Raw genomic sequence first — 27379 nt, 5'->3', positions numbered from 1 at the left:
CAAGGCAATTTCAGAAACTACGTATGTAAGTATTAGAGGTTACAGACTCCCTTCAGACTCTGGCAATCACATGAGCAAATGGTTCCGTTTGCCTTCACTCTCTTGTAATCACTGGGTTATTATTTATACCAGAGGTGTCTTGAGAAAAAGAGTTTCTCCCTTGGGAAATTCCTCATCTTCCTAATATGCAAATGCACTAAGGCAGTGCTGTCCAATGAAACTTTCTAAGATGCTTAAAATGCCCTATACTTGCATTGAACACTTGAAATGTGGCTGATGTAACTGAGAAACTAAATTTATTTTTTTTAAATTTTAATTAGCTCTAAATTAAAATAGCCATATGTAACTGGAGGTGACCATATTGGGCAGCACAGCACTTAAGTACATTAGGAATTAAACAGTGATCTTTACGTCTCCCCATTCTTACGTTTCTTTCATGGAAGTAACCGAACACTTCTTTGCCTCTTACATGCGCCCCTACTGGGACAGAACCCACGATGGAGACATGCACCCAGACTGGGAGTCAAACCCACGACCATTCAGTTCAGGGAGACACTCCAATCAACTGAGCCACACCAGCCGGAGGGCTTACCAAACATTTCTAAATTGCCAAAACAAATTTAAAGTTTGGAATTTTGGATGCTGGGAACTTAAACTATTATTTCCAATTTGACTCCTATTTTCCAGCTCTTCATGTCAACAAGACAAACATACATGTTTTCTTGGAGTTTGAAAATTAATGTTTTTTTCCCCTTAAATTGAAATTTTTCACATTTTTTAAAGCATGGCCTATACAGTTTGTATTTCACAAAATGTAAGTCATAGTCACTATTGTTATAATGTATGCCATTGTAATTATGATATACCAACCGAAAAAAGCTTATGTTAGGAAAGGAATGTCATCCCTGAGTGTGTCCTCTAGTGGGAGACAGGCCAGAAGCAGCTTTGTTCTCATTGAGATCCATCTGTCAGTTTTACCTGACAGCCCAATACATTTCAGTCGGGGTGCTGTCATGTTAACGGACATTAAATGTTTTTATTATACTGATAAATTCCAATGTAAACAAGATATTCAAGTGGCAGTGAGATATTATATAGAATGTGATGGAGCATTTGGCAGTTGCCTTTATTAACTATCATCAGAATGAGGACTCTGGACCGTTCAGACCTCAGAGTGACTTTGTCAGCCTGAATAAGCCATAATAGCTGCCCCATAATAGCTGCCTCGAATTAGTCCAACTAATGTGTTTTAAATGTGCTTTTTCAATTTATCCACCTGTTGTAAGGTATGCCTGTAATGATTCAAGGTGGCATCATGATATTCTGTTAATTTTTACCATCTAGAAGTATCTTGAGTAACCAATTAATAAATCTACTTGGGGTTATTTCTCAATTACTATTTCCTCAATTCTGTTGTAGTAACCGTGATTGAAATGGGAGAAATACATTATTTCTTCTGTTCTCAATGAACTTGTGATGTTGTCTTGAAGACAACTTTAAAAATAATTATTTTAAAAAGATAAATAACAAAGGACTTTAAAATTTAACAAATAACTTTAAAATTAGGGGGGGAAAGCACTTTTTTTTTTATGAGACCAAGGACTATGCCTTTATTTTTCTCTCATCTTATTATCCCCAGTGCTTAATTTGAATTCTGGCAATTAGTTAACACTCAAAACCTATTTGTTGAACAGATGTTGAATAAATAAGCATTTAATTGGTATGATTGTACCTGAAATGTTAATTTCCTATAATGCCATTAAAATCCTATCACTCGTATATTCAGAAACAACAAACAATCATAATGAAAATTAGAATGTATTTGTTTATAGCGTTTGAAACCTTCACAGCCCAAGCATCACCAAACTTCCAGAATTCATTTCTCACCCCTCCCCTCTATTTCCTATGTCACCTCAGACTGTGAATCAAGGTGTGCAAATCTGACTCACTCTGCCTCATGCACCTACATTAATTCATACCTGTCACTAAACCTCAAATGTTTCATCCTCCAACGTCTCCTCCCCTGAATCTTGAAATATATATTCAAGGTCCCTCTGACCTACAATGGTCCACATTCACACATCTCCTGTCCTTTTAAACAGCACAGCTTTTATCATTTTTAATGTAGTCATTTCATCCTTTCTTTCCTCCTAGATTAGAAAGTTCTTGAGCATGAGAAACATTATTTTTTCTTGCTTTATTCACTCATTATTCATTCACACAACAGTGATAGTTAAAGTACAACATAATCATGGGTGAACTGGGCCTGGTTTCTGCTTATAACTTAGAAAGAGCTATTAGAACTTTCAAAATAAAAAGGTTTAAAAAAAAATAAAAAGGAATAGAGGTATTAAGTAATTGCACAAATGAGTATACAATTACAAACTAAATTATATGAAAAAATTACTTCAAAAAATGTGACCAAAACTAAAAAGGGATGTTCTTGAATCTTTTTTTCCTTGAAAAGAGGCTTGATAAGAGATGAGGCTGTTAAGGACTTGTATCTTAATTTTCATTTCAATAAGAAGTTGTTAGTCAAGAAACAAGGGCTTAATAGACTTTGTTTTTGATAAGATTATTCTGGCTGCATACTGGTGAAAATAAAATAGTGGTGAGTGTAAAGCAAACGGGATCCCAGGAGGAGAATCAGTTGGTTATTTCGGTAATTGAAGAGATAGATGATGGTAGATTGAAACAGAATGGAGCTTGTGGATATAAAGGTATTACAAATTGGAAAAATACTTTTGAAAGGAAATAGTGAAGCCTACTGGTAGAGGGGACATGAGGGGTATCGTGGCAGCACCATTAGCTGCACGCCCAACTTGGTCACCCCTTCTTACAATGGCCTTCTACGTCACACCAATGTCTGCTCCCTGCTGTGTCCCAGCATCTGCTCTACCTCCACGGTCCCAGTGTCTGCTGTTTACCCAGCATTCCAACATCAGCCACAGAGCCAAAATGTGTTTCTCTTCAACTCCCTTCTCCTTTCCCACAGAATTCGTTCTTCCTGTTAATGACAGAGATAAATGGATCTTAGAAAGGGAAAAAAAATCTTTGCCTTAGGCCCAAGGCATGGACTATGATTGTCTAACCTAACACTGCTAGGACGATTGAATTCTTTTTGGTTGGTGATTGATTTAGTTCTGGGTAAGATGATATAAGCAAAGGCCAACCCATTAGGGCTCCTTGGAAGGCATTTGCTTTCCTAGTAAAAAGTGATGAGCTCAGTTGTCACTCCTCTTTTTGCCCTTTTGCCCATTCATGTTACTTCAGTTTCCTACTGCTGCTGTATTAAATGACCACAAACTTAGTGGTTTAAAACAACACAAAATTATTATCTTTTACTTCAGGAGGTCAGAAGTGTGAAACAGGACTCACTGGGCGAAAATTCATCCGGAGATTCCAGGGGAGAATCTCTCTTTTTTCCCCACATTTAGAGGCCACCCTCATTTCTTGGCTCTTGGACTCCTTCCACCTGTAAAGACGGCCATTGTCAGTAGAATTTTTCTCAACCTGTGCCATTCCCTCTGCATTTTCATCATTGCAAATCCCTTTCTGAATCTCCTGACTCTCTCTTTTACTTATAAGGACCCTTGGGATCACATTGGCCCCACCCAGATAATCCAGAATAAGGACCTCAAGATCCTTAATCACATCTGAGAAAACTCTTACTGTTAGGCAATAGATTCACAGGGTCTGGGCATTAGGATATGGATGCTTTTGAGGATGGGGGAGTTTTCATGCCAACCACAGCATTTTTCGTTCTTAGAATGGACACATGATGCATGAGAGTGGAACAGTCTGTGATACTGAGAATATGAGACAACAAGCATGAAAAAAGACCATATACAAATGCAAGTTCTAACATTATTTGGCCATCGAATGCTTATTAGTGCATGTGTAACTCTGTGACATAGTAAACTCTCAACTGGTTAAGCCTTTAAAATAATTTTTTGTTGTTGTTTAATTACAGTTGTCCTCATTTTTCACCCATTACTCTCCCCTGCCCTGCCTACCCCACCTCTCCCACATTCAAACCTCCCCCTCGTCTTCGTCCATGGGTCCTTTATACTTGTTCCTTGACTTCACCCTTCCCCTTCATCTTATTACAGTTTTCTTTTCTTGAAGCCATCCACACACTAAGAAATAAATACATCTCACTTAGAGTAGTTCTCTTTGCATCCATCTTGTCTGGGACTCTCTGTGCTTCCTAGACTTGCATGTCTATTTCTTTTCCCATATTAGGGAACTTTTCTTTCATTGTTTTTTCAAATAAATGTCCAATTTCTTGCTCTTTCCCTTCTTCTTTTGGCACCCCTATGATGTGGATGTTGGAATGCTTGAAGTTGTCCCAGAGGCTCCTTACAATGGTCTTGTTTTTTGTTTTTTATATTTTGCATTCTTTTTTCTTCTTGCTCTTCTGATTGGTTGTTCTTTGCTTCCTTGTGTTCCAAATCATTGATTTGAACTTCAGCTTCATCCACTGTACTGTTATTTTCCTGTAAATTGCTCTTTATTTTAATTAGTATATTCTGTTTCTGACTGGATCTTTTTTATGCTGGTGAGGTCCTCACTAAGTTCCTTGAGCATCCCTATAACCAGTGTTTTGAACTCTGCATCTGATAGATTGCTTACCTCCATTTTGTTTAGTCCTTTTTCTACAGTTTTGATATGTTCTTTTATATAAGCCATGTTTCTTTGTCTCCTCATTTTAGCAGCCTCACTGTTTTGTTTCCATGTATTAGGTAGAACTGCTATGACGTGCTGTCTTGTAGCATGGCCTAATGTAGTAGGTGTCCTGTAGGTTCCAGTGGTATAGCTTCCCTTGTCACCCAAGTTGGGTACTTGCGGTACACCCTTCATATGAGCTGAGTACATCTTCCTCTTATAGTTGAGTCTTGACTGCAAGACACATCATAATTAAAATGCCAAAGGTTAAAGATAAGGTGAGAATCTTAGAAGCAGCAAGAGAAAAGAAGTTAGTTACCTACAAGGGAGTTCCCATAAGACTGTCAGCTGATTTCTCCAAAAAAACTTTGAAAGCTAGAGGGGATTGGCAAGAAATATTCAAAGTGATGAAAAGCAGAGACCTACAGCCAAGATTGCTCTACCCAGCAAAGCTATCATTTAGAATCAAAGGACAGATAAAGAGCTTCCCAGACAAGAGAAAACTAAAGGAGTTCATCACCATTATTATACAAAACATTAAAGGGATTTAAGAAAAATATCAAAACTATGAACAATAAAATGGCAATAAATACATATCAACAATTGAATCTAAAAAAAACAAGCAAACAAGAAGAACAGAGGCAGAATCATGGACATGGAGGGTGTTTTGATGGTTGCCAGATAGGGAAAGGGTGAAGATATGAGGGGATTACGAAGTACAAATAGGTAGTTATAGAATAGCCATGGGGATGTAAAGTGCAACATAGGGAATAAAGTAGCCAAAGAACTTGTACGCATGACACAAACAATGGTGGGGGGATTGCCTGAGGGAGTAGGGAGTGCTAGGTGAAGGGGGGCAAAAGTGGGACAAATATAATAGCATAATCAATAAAATATAATTTTTAAAAAATTTTAAAAAATGCATCTCCTGTTATTATGCTGTAATGGGCCACAGTATTTATTTTGAAAAACATTGACCTAAGAATAAAGATTATTTTCAGCTGTTTAATTTTGTTTATTTTTCTGTTTCTCCACATTATACTGCCCTTCGTTTGAACTACACAAACAAAGCGCTGTTTACAATGGCACTGATTTTTAAAAGATCATCTCTTGGCACTGAGCTCCATAAAGCTCTCAGCGGCACCTGATGATGTCAGTCAGCTGCCACTTCACCCACGGGTCGAATTGAAACAATGTTACAATTCCATTTGTCTGTCCCACGTTGTATTGTTTCTTATGATTGTCTTTCATTCTTTCATCCTCTTACTTTATTCAATTCAAGGCATTTTACTTTTAAAATTTTAGACTAACCTATAACGAGAACTGCATTTAACATCACAACATATTATACATATCAGGGGGTAGCCTTTGGTTCTCAACCCTATTTTCTTGATAAAAATTTCTTTATAAAAATAATTGTTATATGGAAAACAATGACCCTATTTCTATCAAATGCCAACCATTTCACATGCCACAGTCTGCAGCCTTGCATTTTCTGAGGATTCATGTATCTGAGACAATGATCTAATCTGTTTTCCTGCATCACCATTTTTCCCTTTTTACTATAATTACATGCTAATATTTTTCCATTGCACCCATTGTAAAAAGAAGAAGAAGATGATGGAGGAGCAGGAGGAGGAGGAGAAATTCCTTTAATTACACATCCTTCTCCAGTTCTGCTCCCTGAAGGGTCAACATCTAGGAAGACCCACCTACCATCATGTGCTCGTATTCTATTTCATGCCCATCCTCCTCTTTACACTACTCTGATTGGCCCATCATTGTCACTGCTGATTGGACTTTCATTGTCACGAGCCAGCTTTCGTCAAGCCACACACGAGTAACCCCATCGGTGACTTTTCTGTTCTGGTTCATGAGGTTTTACACACACTCAACAGTAATCAGCACCTTCTATATTAAAAGCTTTCTTCTCACAGCTTCCTGTACCCCATCTTCTCCCCCCCCACCACCAGTCATGACACTCTCTTATCAATCTCATTTGCTAGCTCTTCACCCCAGTTTTAGCAAAATCCTACGTGCTTCCCTGGATCCTTTACTCTCTTCTATGTACAAATATAACCTCTTGAATCCATCACATCCCTGGGCTTAACCAGCATCTATAGAGACAGGACTTTCAAGTCCCCATCTCCTTTCTGAATTCTCTCTGGAAGTGTGACTTGTACAAACAACTCAGGCCTGCCATCTTCACACAATATAGGGTTTTGCAAGTGCATACGGCTGAACGATGATCTTCTCAGTCCTCTTCATTTTCCAAATGGTAAGACGAACATTTGAAGAGGAGGAGAAACTTGCTCAAGCTCGTCCCACTTGTCAGGAGCAGAGCAGAGATGCCCCTAACCCAGCACCCTCAGCCGTATGCTAGTAGGACCCAAAACCACGTGACGCATACATACACCAAGTCCTCAGAAGCAATACTGGAAGACTTTTGTTTTTGTTTTTTTTTTGAAAAATCCATTGCTGGACAAAGCCCCATTGGCTAGACTCCTGGCACTACAAGCCCTGTGGCAGAATTCATTCTGTCCCATCACTGAGGGTCACAGCAGAGACAAACCTACATTTCTTTTAAGCTCTCCCAAATAATTCAATTTGACTTTGACAGTTTCTTTTTTTCTCTCTCTGCTGACAGATCAGTTCACTGGACTGCTGCAGGTTTAGATGCTCCCCAGCCTGATTATATTTCAGCTTATTGATTAAAAATTACCAATGTGCTATAAAGCTATCGCACAGACATAATCACTTACGAATGATCACATTTGTAGATGATGATCACTCTGGGGGTGGGGGGGCTTGCTTTAAATTATCCCTGCAAGTAGTTGCTGTTCAGTCAGAGCTTGCTGAGGTTCATACCATTTATGCAAATTTCTAAATCCTCAGCACTCAAATGCCGATTTCCAAAAATATTTGGATTTCATCATACACCTTCTTGAACTGAACTGTCTTCATGGCAAGACTCAAAGATCAAAGACACGTTGCAGCCTAACACTCAACATTTGAAGGCTTACATTAACTATTTGAGAATGCATTTTCCACGTATCTTTTTCTCTGCTGAGCCTTCATGTACTAATGATAATCATCAGGATAAACAATGCAAAAATGAGATTACAGCTAAAAATTGCAATGGCTAAACAAATTCTCAATAATCATGAGGATGATTCAATTACAGCAAATTGTAGCTAAATGTCAGGCAGCAATGAGGGGAACAGGGAAATAACCAGAGAAATTATCTCTATCAAAAACAAAGTTCTAAAGCCAAAACATTTAAGAGTAGTACAAAATGGTCTGGCTCGAGAAAATAAACCAAATGCCAAGAGTTTACAATCACAACAATCGCAAATGCCAGGTACTTTGAATGCTTAGCATTCTGCATGCCAGAGAGTTTACTAGGGAACACCAATTACATGAATGTAGGCTGTATCGTGAACGACTACGGTTTTATTTTTCCCATAGCAATACCCAGCTATAACTCTGCGTGCTCTTTCATTCCCGTAACCTCTAGAGAGCCTTTATTATAAGGTGTCAGAATACTGAAAGGACAGATTTCTGGGACTTAAACTTCATTAACTTTACAGAACAAATGCGTGACTACTCTTGTGGGTTTTTTTTGTTGTTGTTAAAACATATTTTTTATGATGGGACAGGATTTGGCTATAGAGTTATTTTATGAAAAAAAATGAGAATTTTCAGGAAAGAAACAGCAGGTCCTCATATCATGCTATCAAATTCATACAGAAATGACCATTCATCCATCACCAGTCATTTTCATCACAATGGGGAGAAAGAGGGACGGCCCCCAGTCTCTGGCAGATTGATGGCCAATGGGGGAGGGAGGAGAGAACTGGGCAGGGGAGGAGGCTTGTTAAAGTCCCACAGATACATGCCTGGTTTCTTCTGGCAATTACCCTTACTTCCTCTCAGAGAGTATGCTCAGGGCAGCAGAAGAGGGGCATGGCATCATGAGTCCTTTGGGCTTGAAACAAAACAAGGGTACGTGAAACGGCCGCAGAAAAAGCAGGGCCTGAAGTGGTCAAAGCAACAAAAACTGTTAAAGACAACCAGGGCTGGATAGCAGTTAAAGTGGTAAAAATATTTATTCAGGGAATCTTGCAATAAGAGAAAAGAGACATCTACATAGAACTGAGCTCAGTCCTTAATACAGCATGGAAAAAGTGGAGATGCATAGCCAAGAGCAGGGCGGAGAGTCAATGGAAGGAAAATTACTGAGAGGGAACCTCAAGGGCTTGAGGGGGTGGGGGAGGCTCTGGTTAAATGTACCTGAGCAGGTTGCTGAGGAAGGCCAGGGTGATTGCATATCAACCGGGGGATGGTTGGGGAAGAGGGATGTACCCCATACCAAGGGTGATCAGATAGTGAAGGTGGAGGGTTCTCAATAACTTGAATTAGCAAAATTCCTGCTGCAATTGGGTGATTTCAGGCCTAACAAGGATGGGCACAGAGGGAGAGGCCCAGAGATCTTGCAGGGGATTGAATACAGTTCAGTTTAGTGCAGGAGACAGCCTTTGTCAGAAAAGTTGTTTCTAATAAAGGAGGCAACCAAGTTCTCGGCCACCCTAAACCCTTTCCTTCTGCTTTCTCTTTTCTAAGCTATGAAGCCACGATCCCCTTACACGATAGAATATTTTCATATTTGTGCCTACATAGTGTAAAGTGCAAAAGGAAAGTATGCCTTATTCAATATGTCAGGTTAATTTTACCTTCAACTGCTTATTTTTGGCACCACATTTGTTCATATGCTCCATAGTCTCCACAATTTGTGAACATGCTTCACAGTTATAATTTAGGATTTAAAATAAAACCGTAGGAAACACTGTTTCCTATTTCCAGTAGGACTAGAAAAACATCGGACTGGTTTCCTTCACATTCAAAAATAAAGTGAGTTTTATGATTTCATGGCAATGCTTGAAATAAGGACATAATATAATTTTTCCATAATCACTGTGTATTAGGCTTCTAACCTCAACAATGGAGAATTATGCCTGAACATAGTTGAATAAGTTCCCACATTCTTCATGCTTTCTTCACTTTCCCAAAACATATGGAGCCCAAGTGTCTTCGCATTGCCTACCCCTTACAGTAGAAAACCTTGACTTGGGATTAGGTTCCTCTGAAATATTTTCTGAAGGGACAAACTTTACCTTGATCTCCACTTTACCAGATCAATGTGCACTCGTAGTTCATATTATAGCTGTGGAGAAGGTACACCTGACAGGTTGGTAGTATTTTTTTTCCCATCATAACTAAGAATTTTAAATTTGTGTCCGAAAAATTATATGAGACAATAACTTCTCCTCAAAGGCATTTAGTGTGAAGCACTGGCCATTAAAAACCAGCCTAGCATTTTGAAGATATATTATTTATCTCTCAAGGGACACCCTTTATCGATAGGTCATAATTTGAAGATCTGTTATTACTGTGGTTAATAGAGCTCCTCCCAACCAGTACCTGAGAAAATGCAAATACCCACAGCAATACAATGGCACTAAGAAACCAAATATACAGTAGAGGTGACACGGCTGCCAGATCTGCAGGTGGATGGACCTGTTACAGTCCATGCAAACAGGAAGACTGGGTCACTCATTAAAGCATGGCCAATAAAGACAGGGAAATGGGTTTTGTCCCCGGGACTGATGGCTGGATTATTTGACAAAAGGGCAGGGAAGAATTGTCAAAAACCAGAAGATCAATGGCTATTCATTTAAAAGTCACCCATATCCACGAATGAAACACTTTATGTTGTTATGTCGGATAATTGCCATTTTCAATTAGCTGACATTTCAACGCAGCTCAGGGAGTAGAGCAAGACAATAACCCTCAGTGTCTAATCTTAGCTCTGCCTTTTGTCAGTGATCTGCTGGTATTGCCGCAAAGGCAAATGCAATACGTGGTGAGCAATGGCTTTCTTTGTCGTAAATAGCAAGGAGTGCATAGAGTTCAAAGGAAGTTCAAGTGATATACACACGTAGGCAACATATCTCATGTTAATACTTCCCTGAGAGAGGGAATACTTTTTCCTGGCCATTTCACTAATAAGAATGTTCTTTTAATGCAACAGAACAGCACTTTGTTTTTCGTATGATGATGATGCTATGAAAAATAAGAATTAGGAAGTCTAGTTTGCAGATTTCTGTCCCGTCAGAGTGTATATAATTTACATCAATGTTTTGGCTCCATATTGTAAAACTTAAATAAGTCACTTCTATTTACTAATTAGCATTTTTGAAATGTGAAAATACTTTTACTTTAAAATAAGTCAGCCATTTCTATTTGAATAAAAAGTTCTTTAATTGTTAGGGGAACATGTAAAAATATCAATGAAGGTCATTTGTTTTGAAAAGCTCATTTGGAAGAGGTATTTGCCATAAAGAGCACTGACCTGAGTCTGTATCTCAAGCAATAGAGACAAAATAATCATAGGGAGAGTAAAGAAACATGCTCTGCTTTACTCTCTTGTGCTTTGGCAAACGGTGCTGCATCTGCTGGAGACCTGGCAAAAGGTATCATTTCTGAGAAGAAAAAAAAAAAGAAAGAAAGAAAGAAAAGCACATTGGGCCAGAGCACCGGGCCAGCAGTACAGGGACAGGGTTCATTCTCATCTATCCTGGGCTCCATGGGAAGGGCACTTGGTTACCTAGCCCTCCAGAAACTACAAGACATGGAACACGGAGTTGGAGCAGGACTGTAAGAGAGTGTAAATAATGCGTTACAACCTATCACTCCTGAAATGAAAAACTCGAAGTCCATGTCTCACTATGGCCAACGATTGGTATCATGGGCTCTGTTTTTGAGAAGTACTGGGCAGTAGAAATAACTGACAATGGAAACTTGCAAAAGTATCTTCACAGGTTTGGATGCCATACAGATCTAGAAATGGAAGAAACCCCGGGGTACCCTATTTTTCGGACTATAAGATGCACCTAGGTTTTAGAGGAGGAAAATAGGAAAACAAATTTTGAAGCAAAATATGTGACCAAATATTTAATAACATAAATAACACCCTTCCAGTGAGCCAGGTAAGCTACATTCAGACTATAAGACGCACACCCATTTTCCTCCCAAATTTGGGGAAAAAAGTGCATCTTCTAGTCTGAAAAATATGGTATGTAGTTTCTACACCAGGATCCTCAGAATCTAGATGTGAAATGCGGCTATATTCTACCCTGTAACTTTCAGAAACGTCACGAATTTCCATTTTGTATAGTTTTTCTTAATTAGAAAAATGGTCACTAATATTGTAGATTAATCTTCCCATCTGACGCTGCTGTGGTGTGAATATTTGTGTCCCCTGAAAATTTCCATGTTGAAATCCTAACCCCCAAAGTAACGTCATCAGGAGGTGGGGCCCTTCGGAGGTGATGAAGATTGGTGCTCTTACAAAAAAGACCCCATGAAGAAGAAGGCTGGCCCTTTCTGCCAGGTGAGGTCACAGTGGAAAGATGGCTGCCCACGCTGTAGGCTCTCACCAGACACTGAACATCCCAGAGCCTTGATCTTGGATTTTCCAGCCTTCAAAGCTCTGAGAAATACACTCCTGTGGTTTATAAGGCATCCAGTTCGTATTATACTTTATAGTGGTCAACATACACCGAGACAGACACCCAAGTGAGATTGTGTGGGTGTGAAAAGTCAGTCTAAACAGCATGCTTTCCAATTACATGGCTTTGTTCACACAAAACTTCTGAACTGCACTAGTTTTTTCACATGGTTCTTAAAATTTTAATTTCACACCCTTCTGAGTCATGATTATATTATCAATTAAGCATTCTATTAGCACAACTAGGAATCCTCAGACATACCCTGCTGTCCAGTTACAACTAGTGCTGACTGGATAATGCCTGAAAGCTACTACTCACTGCATGGGTCATGCCATGTAGGCCAAGGAGTCAATGCTGGGCTTTTTGGTCCCTTTTATATTCATCTACAACATAGTAACAAATAAAATCATTTCAAGTCAAATAATTAAATGCACATGAAGTCTGTTTTGTGTTGAAGAGTATGATTCCATGGACCCTATTCTCCTGGCTTTTGTATGAGCTGCATGATTTGGACAACTGACAAGAGGTCCTTGGAGCTTTCATATAAAAAAGCTCTGAGAGAGTCTTAGGAAGGAGGAAGGAGGAGCCCCGGCACTTACTGAGAGACTAACTGACCTACACTATCTCTGAATCATCACAGCCACCCCAATGGCCTGAAATGTCCAGCAGGACAGACGGCATCAGGTTTGCTCCACATTATTTATTTTTCTTTAATTTATTTTTTTATTGTTGTTCAAGTACGGTTTTCTGCCTTTCCCCCGACACGTTATATCTTTAAGCAGCCAGCAAATTTCCTGGAAAGAGAACAGACTTTCAGTGACTATTCTTGCAAAAGGAGAAGGAGGGGAGAGAAAGAAAAATTGAAGTTGATATTTTTATACTCATTTTAAAGATGAAAAAGCTAAAATAAAGAGAGAATAAATAATTTTCTCAAGAACATACAGCAATAAAGTGATGTGCCTAGAATTCCAACTCTGATTTGTCAGAATCCAAAACCCATGCTTTCTACTTTAAAATATTCTTCCACTTTTATATGAATTATGTTTATTTCCATTTAGAAATACCGCCTGTGACTTCATTCATGCTATGCCAGCTAAGAGATTTGCAATTACATAGAATTTAAGTCAGAAAAGAAAAATTATTAAACAGATGTGGTGCCCAACTATTTCTGTATCTTTCATTTTCTATAGTAACAAGACCACCTATTGTGGAGAGATTGAAAGAGGTGCTCACTTGCTTCACCCCCAGCTCTACATTCTACATCTCATGGTGGATTAAGTGTGCAAATGCCTAAGTTTCTTCACTGTACTTTGATACAAACATTCATATGCATCTTCACTAATCTCAGTTTTCAGATAATCAAATACTCGTAAAATTGTTTTAACATCCCAGCAAAATAATTCATTAGCAACTATCTGAAATCCCCACAATGACTCAGTATTTTTCTTAATAACTCTCTGACAGTCAATTAACTAGGTTTTCCTGCTCTGACTGAATATAGTGCGCATCTGTTATGAGCAATGCAATCGAAGATCTCCAAGTTCCCAACCCGGGATCATGTATCTATAAATAGGGAGAGATGAGTAACCAAATGACCCCACTATGTTCTCTTGGAGTGTCCCTTTTTATTCTGATGCTCAGAAAGTGACAACCACGTCCACCTGCATGCTGGTCCTCACAAGATCCGTGTTCCCCTTAAAATGTCATCTCCAGATTAAAGGAAAAATGTCTTCACTGGTTCTCTGTAGTAGAGCTCAGAGAACCTGGTATATTAAAAAATGTTAAAAGAAAAACCATCAAAGAAAATATAAAATAAATAAGTGAGCTTAGTTTAGCTTAAAAAGCACATTTTTCTGACCCTCCCTTTATAACTTATTTCTGGACCTCATTTTCCTATCTATTTCTCTATTTTAAAGATTTTATTCATTTCTTATTTTAGACAGAGGGGAAGGGAGGGAGAGAGCAAGGGAGGGAAACATCAGTGTGTGAGAGAAACGTTGATCGATAGCCTCCAGCACATGAATTAACCAGGACCAAACCGACGACCTTTCACTTCACAGAAGGATGCTCAATCCACTGAGCCACACTGGTCAGGGCTCCATATGTCTCTCTATACCCTGGCTCAGAGCAATGTCCATTCGAATAGGGCTTGGCCACCATTAAGGGCAGAGTGTCAGGCCAGCTGCAGCGAGAAGGCCTCCTTGTACACCCCATCACGTGACACGTAGTCTCCATTCCTTAACTTTTGGGAGGAAAAATCAGGCAAGGGGCCTCTTGTTTGGCAACCTGTCCCCTGCGTTTTCATCTCTCACTAAAGGAACTTGCCTCTGTTCCCACATGCTTGGTACATCTATCATAGTTGATAAGAATAGAGGTTCCCTGTCAAATGTATAGCATCTTGTGGGCCAAAGTAAGTCCCCCAAAGCCCTTCAAATACATAAGACCCCTGATATTTCATCCACATGTTAAAAATGTCTTTGTCACTGTGAGGGCTGAAGCTGCATAGGCAAGTTGGCTTTCAGACCTACCATAACCAAAATGATTTTTTTCTTTTATTAATGCAACATCAGAATGATTGGAATGAGAATTCTACTGCTCAGCAGTGGTCAAGGGAGGAAGATGCAGACTAGAGAGGTCAGTGTGAGGCCAAAGTCATTATCCCCCCATTTCATATTTCCCTCATTGTCGCCTCTCTTCCCATCTCAGAATGGTCTCTCCTTCTTCCCAGATGTTTTGGGGCTACAGTAAATCATGCTCAGGTAAAAGGAGAAAATGGATAGATAGAAAATACAGTTGAAAGTCAATATATGTTCAGCTATTTCTGAAAATACCAGTGTGAATTCCATGCAATCTGCAGTGAAATACAAATTGATTTACTATAGCAGGAAATACAATTAAGTGCTACATGTTAATATTTGATATACAATAGGCCTCTTCATATAGAACCATTTCATATACGGTTGACTCTTAAGCAACATGAGTTTAAAATACACTAGTCCACTTATATGTGGATTTTATTTAAAAAGTATACAGTCAGCTCTCCATATCCTCAGCTTTTGCATCTGTAGATTCAACCAACTGTAGGTTGAAAACTTTAGATCTACGGTTGGGAATCATGGATACAGTGGGCCAACCATATGCATTGTTCTGTGCCTCTTTATATGAGGGACTTGAGCATGTGTGGATTTTAGCATCCTTGGGGTAACTTGGACCAATTCCCCAGGGATACTGAGGGGCAACTGTCGTTAAGGTTGGGGGGAGTGAAAAGTATTCCTTTAACAAAATTAGCAACAGCTGTTTTTCATTTAGGCTATCATTGTATGTTGCCAAGTCCTATGCACCCTGCCCTGTGTCAGACACGGAAAAATAAAAAATGAATAAGACATCAGGGAACAGTTAAACAGACGGTCCCAAGACAGAGTATTAATTCATGTAATAGAGACAGGATGCTATGAGCACATCCCTAAACCACACAGCAGGGCCCTGAAGGAGACTCTCTGGAGAGGAAGTGATGCCTAGAGCAAATACTGAAGGAAAGGCAAAACAAAGGCCAGAAGTGGCATTTCTAGGTGGAGAGGCATGGATACAGGAAGACACTTGTGCTTTGCCAGGAACTGAGAGGAGTTTTGAATGGCTGGAGCAGGACCTGCCAATGAGGTGCAAAAAACGGGAGGCGCTCAGCCAGTTCTGCTGTGTGCTTCCCTCAGAGGACAGGCAATGTTTGTGCGTGTGTGCGCCTGTGGGCATGCATTGTGTTAATTCTGGGCGTGCAAAACATGATGTCAGAAATATACCTAAGCACCCTTCTTGTAAAAGTACGGAGGGTTTTACTCATATAAATAAACATGCTTTCCAAAAAATGATGTGCCACAAGGTCCAATTTATTTACATCCCTGAACCAAGGAAATCCCCAGATCAGGTCTATTTGCTCTGTTTCAGATCAGACACTCGCTAGCACAATACGGATTAGCAGAAATTTAAAAAGCTAAGTGGCTGCTTCCCCCCAGACATGACAGGCTTTGGATCTGTATTCCAAACAACCAGGGATGCTCTCCTGGAGTGAGACAGCCCTTTTCTATATCCCCACTTTGCTTTCTGCCTGTCTTTATGGAAACATCTCTCCTGTGAAGTTCTAATTTGCTGTTTGTATGCTTGTTTCCCTTGAAGGGAAGCAATAGCTTCGTAGTCTCAAGTTTGCAGTACCTGGAAACTTGTTTGGAGGAATCTTCAAATCCATAACTGAATCAACCAATTTATTAGCTGCCCTTTCTCCAGGTATTACACTATTTTTGCCTTTAAAAAGAATTGCATTTCATAACATCAATATTATCTTAGAACCACTCAGACCATCTTTATTTTAAGAACATAGAGGGAAAAAGGTGGGAGAGTTAAGCTAGAAACATTCATTTTAATTTGCCGCAGAGGAATAAATGCTTCGCTCTTTTTATTTATATTGAGCTCTACTTTGTGTTGGGCATTTCACATCCTAACTTTTCTCCGCATCTCACCAGGGTGCATCCAGGCTCCTGAGTTTAAAGCTCTTGTATCTGACAGCTGTTTGAACTGCATATAACTTCAACATTGATGACATAAATTGTTTTGGGAAGAGGGATTTAAAGTCCAGAATTTTCTTTGGGTCTCAAAACTAGGTCTGCTTACAGGCAAATCTGAATAGCAGTGTAACCCAACTGTTAAAAGTATGACATGGGAGTTAGAATCTTGTTCCTTCTTCATCCTTCCATATAGTCTGGGGAGGTGGGACAAGTCATTTTACCTCTGTATGATTTAGTTTATCCATCTGTGAAATGGGGACTAATAATAGGAACTAAACCATACTTATTTTATGTGAGAATTAAATAAAGAAATGCATAAAATGTCTATAGAACAGTGTTGGATACATAATAAATACTCAACATGTGCGTTATTGGGATATCCTTTCCTCTCAAGTCTTGTACTTAGGAATAGGCATATGCAACTAAAGAGAAAAATATCTAGCCAGAGTCATCTATAAGCATAAACACATATTGTTGTATGCTGATGTAATTGGATTTCCCATTTGATCATTCAGTAGTCATTCGGTGCTTACTTTCGTTCTTCAGATGGATATAAGTTTCTGTCCACTATCCTTCCCTTTTCCTAATGTTTTTAGATGATACCGATAGTGTCTGAAAGCTCAGAAGGCAAAGGTGAAATGTTTCAAAGCCCTTATTAGCTCTTTAAGCAATCTTTTAATGTTCAAACACCTTCTGAGAGTTGCTCCAAAAGCCACTTAAGAAAGGCTTGCTCACATGGACATCACAAAGCATTATTGACAGAAACTAGAGGTGCTGCCCTACCTTTGGAAAACGAAGGTCTCTGTCCTCCAGCTTTTATTGGAAAGTTCAGCCAGAACAGAGTGAAGCCTGTTTAGCACGGTGGGTGCCATACCCTTACTGAACACCCCAGGGTCAGGACCCCCTCGACTGAGCCAAAATGTAACCTGCCTTGTTTGCAGAGAAAACAATACTCACTGAGAGTCTGATATTTACTCAGCGGTGCTTATGTCAGCTTTACATTTATTTGCTTACTTATTTACTTTATTTATATGTTTAACCCAATATCTCACCCCACGAACCACAGGATTTCCAGGTACCACCACTGTACTACTGACCACTCTTTGAACATTCATGGAGAGAACGACCAAGAGCAACATAAAACTTCATTACTTTTTTATTACTCCATAATTGGCTTTTGATTAGAAGAGAAATCAGCTATGGTCAAAAGCCCTGGTTATTATTGCTTCTGTAAAATATACATTTTATTGCCACTGTAAGAATTAGATTTACTATGAAGAATGTACTGAATCAAGATCAAATCTTGAGTGATGTATTGTAAGCCAGTGTTTCAGTCCTATATCCTTCCATTCCATCATGATTTGAAACTCTTAGGAGATTAACTGCATGCATAACTTTCTCTGAGAGTAAACAGAGATGAATCCTTACGATTTGATGGGGTGATTTTATATAAAAACTATTGGGTTGGCCAGAAAGCCCATTTAACTTTTTCCATAAAATAAAAGACATGTTTTTCATTTTCACCAATAACTTTATTGATTTAGGTATTTTGAGTATGTCAGCTATCTCCCGTTATTGGCTTCCAGTGGGTAGAGGCCAGGGGTGCTGCTAAACATCTTCCAATGCATAAGACAGCCCCACAGCAAAGAATTATTTGACCAAAATGTCAATAGTACCAAGAAACTTCACAAACCACTTTTGACACATTCGATCAGTCACAGTACCTTCTCCATACACTGCACAAATCATTTTTTTTTGCATTTCAGTTGTTTTTTACACCTTCCTTGAAATAATAAAGCATAATACACCAAAATTGTTGCATATTTTCTTCCGCACTCAATATTAAAACTAAAATAGCTATAAAAATTCACCAATTTTGATATATTTTTAAATATGTACTGATCATAATACAGTCTAACAAAATTTTTTTCGAATGACGTTAAAGACACTACTAGAGCCAGCATATGGAAAAGACTAAACAAACTTTTTGATCAGCCCAATGGAGGTCACTCAGGGTTCTGTTACCAACCTGATAGTTACTTTTGGTATCATGAAGACCACTGTTTCCAAAGCATATCCTAAGTCAATTTGTTTAGATATGCAAGGCTATTTTATCAGTGAAATTATCTTAGTGGCCACAGAGCAAGACTATACCATTTTACATGAAATGTTATTTTTACAGATGATCATTGGGCTAATGTTTTGTGACAAACCCCCTCTGCAATAGGTGTGGAGATCAGGGCTGTGGGGGTGTTTATTCAGTTCCTATTCAAATGCTGAAAATAAAATAAAAATGACTTTTTGAGACACAACAACAGGGTTTTGCCTGAAGGACCCCCGGTGATCTAATCAAGGGGAAAATATATGGTCGTCCACTTCAGGGAAAGAAACAAAAACAAAAACCCCAAACCAAGTAAACAAACAAACAAAAAAACACCAAGAAACAGAAACTGTGGTTGGGGTTTCAAGTATCAAAACAAAGTCCTGCCTCTAAATGAGCTCATCTAATTTGTAACACACACACATCTCTTTCTGACTCTGACAGACTATAAACAACCCAGGTCAAGTCAAAGTATACTACCAAATTGTTTGACATCCAAGCTAAATATTCATGTTGAAATGAAGTCCAATTAGCCTATTTTAAAGAACATGTTCTTCATGTCTCCTTTTTTTAAACTAGTCTATATTCTACCCATATCTCGTCAGAAGCATCATTCCAAAAGACTGGCTTGAATTTTAAAACAAAGAGAGGCAGAAAACAACGACTTCCTATCTGTTATAACAATTGTAGTTATTCCATAGCGTGTGCACTTGCACATGGGCCCCATGCCCTGAATAAAGGCACACATGAGATATTTATTTTAGAATTGATTGTTTAGTAAATTGTGCTTGCCCTTTGAAAACCTGATAGTCTTTCTACATTTGAAGTAAAATAATTTTGCCAACTCTGCCTTCTCTCCTGATATTGATTGTCGGGAAACATGGAAATGAAGATGCCGCTTGTCGGTCAGTTTACTAGTCATTATTATTAAGATAGGTGCTTCTTTCCCTTATGTTTACTTTTAACATATGCATTATTAAAGTTTGTATTACATTTATATAAAAATTATGTTTAGATATATAAATATATGTAAATCTAGATATATTCACATAATTATAATCTTCCTCAAATAATTTTGGGTAAGAGATAGGGCACCAACAAACAAATAAATATTGAATGTAATTATAACTGCCATAATATACTATATAATGAAATGCTTTAATATGATTTCCAAAAGCTTCTCTTTCTATTATTAATGATATGGTTAATATACTATACAATATGTAACTTCAAATTAATCATGGTTCTAAATGGGATAAATTTTATACTATGCAGGTTACGGCATAGAGTTGTGGAATTTTTAACATGTGACTCCAGAAGTGTCGCTAGTTTCATAGTTTGCGTAAATGGCACCACTTGGGGCTACTCTATGCATAAGCGATATGACTGCATGTTGGCCCTATGTCACGCGAGTGTTTCTCTCTCCAAAGAAACTCAAGGAGGCTGTATCGTGTTAAGCTGTTCTTGACTAAATTCATTACCAAACTCTGTTAATCATGGTGAAATTGGTGGGAAACACATGCCGTCAACTTCTATTTATTAAAACTTCTGACTTTCTTTAGGATTGAAGAATAAAGTAGTATGAAAGAAGAGAGACGCTTACCAAAAATTTTTACATTTGTGATTAAAGGAGACTTGACTTGGGGTGGTGAACACACAATACAATATGCCAGTGATTTTCAACCAGTTTGCCTCGAGAACTTTTAAAACATGCAATACATGACTGTTAAGTCAGGGGCGCTGACCTCTTTTTCCTTATACTGTCAAATAAAAAGTGACAAAAACCTACAGAACAATAACCTACAGGTGTGAATGTCCTGTCTTGAACCATAAATATATAGGTCAGATAGAGTCACATCTTGTTGGTCACATTGCATTATAAGGTTGCATCTGATTGGTTCTTTCTTTCTTTCTCCATTTATCACCTCTTTGCCCACCTCCATTTGATTGGTTAATTCTTGGTATCAGAAATCCTTATATATAAGTACAGACACCTGATTGTTTTAAAAGTCACAGCAACAAAAGGAGATAATTACTATATTTTCTATGCAAATCAGTCAAAATTATTCTAATGTTTGTCAGATTGGCAAAAATGTATTTTTGGTGTGCTCAGGATTTTAGCAGTTTATGTGTGCCGTGAGATTTTAAAAGGTTGAAAATTGTTGCAATACACAAGATGATGTATTATAGAATCATACACCTGAAACCAATATAATTTTATTAAGCAATGTCTGCCCAATAAATTCAATAAAAATTTTTAAAAAGATCCTGTGAAAATGTGAAGCAGATCACACCAGTCTTTTGGCTCAAAACTCTCCAGTGGCTTCCTACGTCATTCTGATTAAATGCGCAACATTCATTCTCACAGCAAGGCCCCGTAGAGTTTGCCATCTGGGCATTTCTGACCACATTACTAACCATTGCTTGGTCCTTCTCTCAGGTCCAGCCCCACAGGCACCCCTACTGCCCCTCACACATCATGGACCTTCAGGCCTTTCCACTTGCTGTTCCTTTTACCTCTCTCCTCTCTCTCAGGTCCTTGCTCAAGTATCACCTGTTCAGAACTTCTGGCTTAGTCTCATCAAGCTGCTATGAGAAATTATCATAAATGGTGAGATTTAACAAACATTTGTTGTTCACAGTTCTGGAAGTTAAGAAGTTCAAGATCAAGGTGCCAGTAGATATGAAGTCTGGTGAGGACCCTCCTTCTGGCGTGCAGATGGCCATCTTCTTCTTGTTTCCTCACCCGGCAGAGAACAGGGGGAGGAAACTTTGTCCTCTCTCTTTACAAAGGCACTGATCCCACCAAAAGGGCCCCCATGCTCCTGATCAAATTATCCACCAAAAGCCCTACCCCCAAGAACCAGCACAGCGGGGATGATTAAGGTTTCAAGATAAGAACTTGGGGGAGATCCAAACATTCAGTCCATAAAGTCTCCCCTGACCAGTGTGTTTGCTTGTTTGTCCATTCACTCATTCATATTTGTCACTGAACTTACAGGACAACACTGGTTAACACAATTATACATGTTCAAGATGCACGATTCTATGACACATCATCTGTACACTGTATTGTGTGTTCACCACCCTACGGGAAGTCTGTTTCCAACACCATTTACCTGCTCTGTTCCCTCTTCCAGCTCCTCCCCCTCTCCCTCCCCCAATCACCACACTGTTGTCCGTGTCCATGAGTTTTTTCCTATTTTACCCAATCTCTCCACTGCCCACCTACCTTTCCCCCACGCAAACACCTAATGAACAAAATGAACTAATAAGCAAAATAGTGACAGATGTATAGAGAGCAGGCCGAAAGACTGACCAGTTTATTTAAAATGAAGCTTTCCCTTTTTGCATAATCTCTATTCACTTTCTCGGCTTTGTTTTTCTTCATAGCATTTATTGCCCTTCATCACACTATAATTTTTAATTATTTTGTAATTATATGTCTCTCTCAACTATACTATGGTTACAGAAAGGCCCAGCCCACAGGAGAAGCTGAGTGCACAGTTGTTGGATCAATTAGTAACTTCTTCCATTTTCTTCTTTGTATTTCTCTCTTTGAATCTTTTCTGTGTTGTCGAGTATACAGAGAATACATTTTACTTTGTTTCAACAAATATAAAGTTTACAGGATTTATTTCTCATTCTCCTTGATGCTTTTGATTGATTTCCAGAGAAAGAGGAGAATGCTGACTTACACAGCCATGAGTGTGGAAAAAATCTTACTAGTCTTTTTTTTAAGACCAATTGTTTCTTCCTTTGCAATGTTTCTAAGTTTCACTCATATTTCAGTCTCCCAAACTGTAACACCTTTCCTATAATACATCTTGTACATCCTACTGGGAAAGTACACTTTTACTCTGCTACCCCAGAATCTGGAATTCCCTACTGCATTTTTAGATACATCTATCTAGGAACTGGGTCCCTGAGGTTTATATTCCTAGCTCTAACACTTTTTTTATTTTACTGTCACACATACCCTAATATTCTTCTTCTACTGCAAGATGATGTATTATAGAATTCTATACCTGAACTCTATATACTTTTATTTACCAATGTCACCCCAGTAAATTTAATAAAAAAGAAATAAAAGACTTTGTCTTCTTTTCCCTCTCTACTTCTTCAAACACTAGCCAGTCTTCAAAACTTAGTTTGACTGGACCTTCTCATTACAGCAATTTCCAATTTTCTAGGTAATATTGATTTCTTTCTAATTGGAATCACTAGTGTATCTTTAGTGTGTGACATAATTGAGTATTCAGTTGTTCTCAAGGACTACATTACAAGGTATTTGAGTGCTACATAAGGACTCAGATTTCTTCAAAATCCACTTGGACATGTAATCTTAAAACCCAGTGATTATTTTTTTTTTTATTTATCTAACATATAAAGTGTCTAGCACGTATTGGCCACTTACTTTTTCCTTGCAGAAAGAATGCAAAGAAGGAAGGAAGAAAGGAAGGAGGGAGGGAGGGAGGGAGGGAGGGAGGGAGGGAGGGAGGGAAGGCGTGGTACTGACCTTATTTTGTTGAGTTCTATGAATTTAGTTTGGTTGAGGAGTAAATAATGCCTGTGTATTCCACACTTTGCTCTTTAAAATGCATTGACTTTAGTGAAAAGACATAACATTAACAAATGCATATTAACTTTTAAGGACATTGCAATAAATATGATACAAATAACACCCTTAAATGTCCAAAGTACAAAACAGTCATTGGTAACTGGTATAAACGTAATTGCCAAGTAAGAGCTTTATTGTATAGATGTGTTATGGCGTATTCAAATGGAGATTTTATGATAAGCAAAAGACTGTTTATACTCAAATTAGTTCTACATAATGAATGATTGTATTATACTACTTCTCTTAAAAGTACTTCAAATTAATTCCCAGGAATCTTTTTATTGAAATTCTAACAGTTCTTGTGCTATTTGGTGTAAATGTAAAGATAAATTTATTCAACTTCAAGGAAATCACAGTGATAAGGGACAGATAAGTCTCCCTCCTATTTCTACATTATCCTTTTTCTTTTTTTTTAAGTTAGAGTTCACTAGATCTTTTAAACTGTAGAGACTAAAGGAAGAAAAATTGGAATTTCAGTTTTAAAATAGTAATAAAAGAAGCTTGCATCACAGGTGGTATATCGAAAGCAGTCATAGGTGAGATACATGCATTTCATAGGACTAACAGCATAAAGGTAGAAAATTGTTAAATAAAGCCAGATAAAGTTGAAAAAATAATATATGCCTTCAGAAGAACATTTTAGAGCGGTAAAACATTGGGTGCATCCAGCCTGTCTATGACCCGCAACAGATTTCCTATTTGGCTGTGGTGACCAATCACCCAGCTGTCAGGGGACAATCTGTCATATTTGAACCTATTTCCTCTGTGCCAAGAACAAGGTCAGAAGTAAAGAAAAGGGATATCCTGTCACTTATTGGATTTGACAGTAAATTACTCTTTGATGAACAGATGGACTTCAAGTGATGTAAATTCATAATCAAAGTGTAATCATGAAGAACAGTGATTCAGAATTTTCTGTCAACCCATCAGTGAAGGACGTACGTTGAACATTAGTCATTGAATTGTGTCCTGCTTCCTGAGAGCTTGTCCGCCATCCCGTAAAGTGGATCTATGTGCTACCAAAATTATGAGGGCATTTATCCACATGTGTGATTCATTTTTATAATACTTTTCTATATTAACTGGAAGTTATATTTTCAGTAGCATGTGGAGACGTTAAAAAGCAAACTTTAATATATTTTGGTAAAATTTGAGATCCTTCCTTGGACAAAGTTTAGAATACACATTAGTAAATATGCATATATATGAACATGTTAAACTATAAGCTTTTACATGGTAACATTAGGGTGGATGGATTAATAACAGCAGTAGCATTCAAATCCCCTAGAGTAGGCACCACCACGTATATGTGTCTTTCAAAGGCAATGTGTATGAAATGCTTAGAAGGTGCTCATGTGTTCTTACTGTGTTTGTGAATGTGATGGTAGTGATGATATACTGATGGTGATGAAGAATCTGGACACGAATATGCTGAGAGGTAAGGAAGATCACCTAACTATTAATCTACAGCTCATTTATCGCAAGACTCAAAGCTCTTCTTCAAAATGCTTTCCCTATTTTTTCTCTTCTTCCTTGCATCTCTCTTTTTCCTCCTTTCCCTCCTTCCTTTCTCCTTTCCCTTTCTTTTAACAAAGAATAAGTAGCTGCCTACTATGTGTTAATAAGCTATATATCAGAGAGATGAATCTATACAATGAATGCTCCCTAGCTTTAAAGAATGTATAGACCAGTATGTTGAATTAGGCATGTAGAAATCAAGTGAATAACAATTTATGATTTACACAACAGACATAGAGGTTTTTCTACTTAAAAACTTTCCCTATATGAATCCAAAACATATGCTCCGAAGTATATTGGATTGCCTCAGTGAAATGTTTATGAAGACAAATTCATTCTTTTAATTTGTGGAAATGCTTTGAAGGACTGAAAAGTTAAACCTTTTCAGATCATGTTAGATTTAGGAACAGCATGTTATACAGTATACTGATAGGGCATAATACAGGGCAAATGGAAATAATAGTTTGTATGTGATGGAATAAAAATAGCTAAGACTTCATTAAAATAAAATGATATTCTAGCTTAATCTTAAAAACTAAGAAACCAGGAATTTGGGGTTCAGAGAAAAGATGAATGCCAGGATCATATAATTAGAGAGATCAGTAAGTACAGTTACCAAGACAGTAGAAAGCATGTAAGACTGTAAGCCATTTGGCAAGGATGAAGTGTAGTGTTTAAGAGAGATAGACGGGCTAAATTTGAATTGGAGTTGGAGAGGTAAACACAACCAAGTTATGACAACTATTCAGTATCATGATAAAGTATTGTGCTTTACTCTATAGTCTTGGCAGAGTTCTTCAAAAGTTTTATGAATGGGGTAGCATGACCATCCCCATATTTTGTAAAGAGGACTCTGATAATGTAGAGCAGTGGTTCCCAACAGGGGACTGTTTTACCCTTTAGAGAACATGTAGAAATATCTGGAGATATTTTTGATGATCAAAACTTGTGATAGGGAAGGGGGCTGCTGGTATCTAATGGGTAGACACCGTAGGTGGCGCTCAACATTTCTGAGTGCACAGCACAGCCCCCTGCAAACAAAGCATTCTCAGTCCAATTGGCAACAGTGCTTGAGCTGAGAGCCCTGGTGCAGAGTAGACTGTGGGGAAGGGCTGGAAGAACAGAAAATAAATACAGAGAGAGCAGTTTCAAGAATTCAGGACCACAGTCCCATGGTATCAGGACATTTAAATAAGACTGATGAAGTGTGTATAGACACACAAGGCCCCAGGCTCAGTGTCCCCATGGTTTTTGAAGGGATTTTAAGCATTTAAATGTCTTTAAAGCCTATATTTCTCTAAAAGATCCCAGAGGAAACGTATTCTCCTTCCTAGAAGTAGTACAACTTTAGTAACCTATACTATTCAGTGAGTATAAGCATTTAGCTGAAATGGTGATATTATTTGTGTTTATTGTTTTTTGATGACCCAAGACACATTGCAACTACAGATACTAACATGTCCTAAAGCTTATATTTTAACAGCTGCTAGCCCTGAAATGAACTTTAAAATGTTAGAGTTCATTTTTACATAAGTAAAATTATTTTAAAACTTAGGTGTTTTTTTTTTTTATATATCTCAGAGTCTGGACAGTAATTATAGCCTTACTTTACCTGTTATTTTTTCCCCATATGTCTGATCAGTCATACAGTATCTTTTCTATGTCTTGCCCCATTAAAATCCATTTGTAGTACCTAATAATTATCATAAAATCAGTATGTTTTTATGTCCCATGAATACTGCTTACACAAGAGTTGTTTATAAAACATATTTATAGAGCCATGATAAACTGATTATACCTGAAACTTATCTATTTTGCTGGTATCAGTTGAATTTTTTCAAATAAGCCATGAATTTTTTCAGAGGGCACATGTGAAATGTGTACAGAATATTTTTATGGGAAATTGAAATTTTTTTACCCTTACCCTTGAATATTCCTATTCTGTTCCCTAAGAGCAGAATACTGAGATAAGATGACATAATTCTATTTATGAGTGGTCATATTCTGCTAAGAATGGCCACCTTCAGCAAAACTAATGAAGTCACCAAGTCCCTTCAGTCTTCAGCACCCACCATTAACAAGGGACTATTTCCTGTCTGAGTGTGCAGCGCTGACATTCACATTGCAGTTCTGGGGGTGGGGGGTGAAGTTGAATCCTCTTCGTCCCTATTCTGACATCATTGTTCTTTCACAACATGTATTAAATCTACAGCATCTGCACACGGAGTGAGTGATAACTGAGGCGAAAAAGATACAGCTCCTCTTCCTGAGAATATTAGTGGGTAGTGGAGCCTATCATTACAAGAGCATATTTTATTGTAAAATTAAGTTCATCACTTTAGCTATT

General features: G+C 38.1%; 1 protein-coding gene across 2 annotated transcripts in view; it reads right to left on the bottom strand.

Moving 5' to 3' along the window:
• The window catches only part of GPC5 (glypican 5), a 1144217-nt gene that overhangs the window by 293157 nt on the left and 823681 nt on the right, over window positions 1–27379 (bottom strand). The gene's annotated exons all lie outside the window — the stretch shown is intronic.

This window comes from Desmodus rotundus, chromosome 13, assembly GCF_022682495.2.
Source record: "Desmodus rotundus isolate HL8 chromosome 13, HLdesRot8A.1, whole genome shotgun sequence".
In the NCBI taxonomy this organism is placed as follows: Eukaryota; Metazoa; Chordata; class Mammalia; order Chiroptera; family Phyllostomidae; genus Desmodus; species Desmodus rotundus.
The sequence above is the reverse complement of the archived record's forward strand: the minus strand, read 5'-3'. Positions and strand labels throughout refer to the sequence as shown.